This window comes from Octodon degus, unplaced genomic scaffold (assembly GCF_000260255.1).
Source record: "Octodon degus isolate 3935 unplaced genomic scaffold, OctDeg1.0 scaffold00139, whole genome shotgun sequence".
In the NCBI taxonomy this organism is placed as follows: domain Eukaryota; kingdom Metazoa; phylum Chordata; class Mammalia; order Rodentia; family Octodontidae; genus Octodon; species Octodon degus.
This window is the reverse complement of record NW_004524715.1, coordinates 7,579,351-7,581,570: the sequence shown is the minus strand read 5'-3', so window position 1 is coordinate 7,581,570 and position 2,220 is coordinate 7,579,351. Positions and strand designations below refer to the sequence as shown.

At 40.5% G+C, this 2,220-nt stretch overlaps 1 pseudogene; it reads left to right on the top strand.

The window, feature by feature from the left end:
• Window positions 1–170: 170 nt before the first annotated feature.
• LOC111812729 overlaps window positions 171–2,220 on the top strand; it is a 51,030-nt pseudogene continuing 48,980 nt past the window's right edge.

Sequence of the window (2,220 nt, the reverse complement as noted above, 5' to 3'; positions counted from 1 at the left end):
CCAAATGTGTGTTCTCTAAAGCCAAAGAATAAATTTTAGGAACAACAGAGGTGAAGAGCAGAATATATTGATTGGAGGAAAGAAAGCTCCTGTCCAATAGAGGGACAGGAGGGGGACCCGAGCAGGTTGCCAAGGAAGCTGTGTGTTCTGGGGATTTTTATACAGTAACCATGCGGTGAGGTGCAGAACATGGAAATTTGCTTAGGTGGGCATGAGGTGGGACGAAACTATGGTCAACCAATAAGACTAAAAGCATCATTGCTCAGGTAAAATTGATTAAATCCAGAACCAAATGGGGAAGCAAGTCACGTAGCAATATAGAATATAGAACAGGAGTTTATCCAGTAACCACCTGGTAGTGATTGAATTGGTGACTCTTCCTGGCTTCTTCAAGGTGATGATCAACCCCAGATGGTTATTTTTAGGGGGGTCAGCATTTTTTTGATCTTTGGTCTTTAGGTCTGGCCCACAGCAGGAGCATCCATCTCTCTCACAGTTGCAGTTGGGGGATGAGGATGAGCAAAGAGAAGATCACTCGTCTATACATGTAAAGGCCTTCTGAGGTCAGTTTCCAAGGACTGGAGGGATGGGACTGCTCCTTGACTAGAGATACTACCAAGTTCCTTTGTGCATGAGTCAGCTAATGGGAAAATGGCAGACATTTTGCCAGTGACTGTCTTCCACAGCTCCTCTCAAATCTTTCCAAGAATCCTAAGATCATCTCTCCTCAACAAGACTGTCATCCAGTTGGTCAATGTCTGACGCACAATTCTTCATCCAGGGTTGTTTTCTCCTTGCCCAATTCAGTTGGTCACCATTTTGAAGCCATTGAAGTTTTCACAAAGACAGAAAGCCTGTCATTTATGATCTAGATCTTTACTCACTGTTGGTTTCTCTGCTGGGAATCCTAGAATAATGAAAGTAGAAAAGAAAGCAAAATAATCTTAGTTTAAACTCTCCACTCTAACCCAAAAACATTACAGATCTCCTTTTTAAAACAAATATATCCTTTCTTAAGGAGAGGGGATTTAAAATTTGATTATTTAAGGCATCTTTTCCTCTAAGTCACTACTTCTCAACCATTTTTCATTATTGTTTCCTACACATGGAACCTTTTAGACGTTTTAACTATTCTGTTTAATAACATACTACCATAGACAAATAATGTGTCTGTGTTTTGTGCATAAAAAGAGCATTGTATCTCCTCCCAGCCACCATCTACCAGCCAGTTTTCACTTCACAGGCAGGAGAGAGTTATTGTTGAGACAGCAAGCTCAAAGTCTCACAAGAGTCTTCTCCAGGCCCCTCCCCATGCCCCCACCCCTACCCCCACTTTCACCACAGTGTCCCAGTCAAGCCAGGATTTTCCTTATTCAGCTTTAATCATTAGTCAGGGGCTGCTGACACCAGGGAATCTATCTTCACATGACAAAACATGCAAAGAGGAAGATATGAGATAAAGTCAGATGGAATTTTAAAAATAAGGTTTTACTGACAGACAAAAGGCAAAGAGGAAGAAATCACCAGTTATGATTGAAGACTGAATCACTGCTCAGAGCTATCTGGCCCAAAAACACATCCATGCCTTCTCTTACAGAAACTCATAGTATGAACAAGGGAAAAAAATTGCTTCTTAGCCAGTGCTTCCTGAGCTTTCTTTAGTGTGTGTGTGTGTGTGTGTGTGTGTGTGTGTGTGTGTGTGTGCAAGCACATAATGAAGCCATTAAGCATAATTTAGACATGAGTTGGATAGGTTTTTCAGCAGTGCAGCTGAGGTAAGACAGATACAAGAACCCTTTATTAACTCCAAGGTCACAGACAGGATCAAGAGCAGACGGGAAAGTCCTCTGACCTGAGGCAAAGAAAGCTGAGGCTTTTTTAAAAGATAATTTTATTGATTAACAAATATAGCTCAGTAGAATAAGCACTTGCCTGGCAAGTGCAAGGGCCTAAGTTCAATCCCTGGTTCCACTAAAAAAAAAAAATAGCAATGAGACACTTTCAAAACTGGTTACTAGCACAGTTTCAATAATTAATACAATGCATATTGTTGTCTTAGTGGTGATTTATTGTTCAAGATGCAGACATGACATCCTGTCCACAAACACTATGAGAACAAATCTCTCTATTCATTGAATTAAGAGAATGCAGCAGTATGTCTATCCTACCTATTTTGAATATACAGATACAAAATGGTCATTCATTTGTATCCTCCTTTTT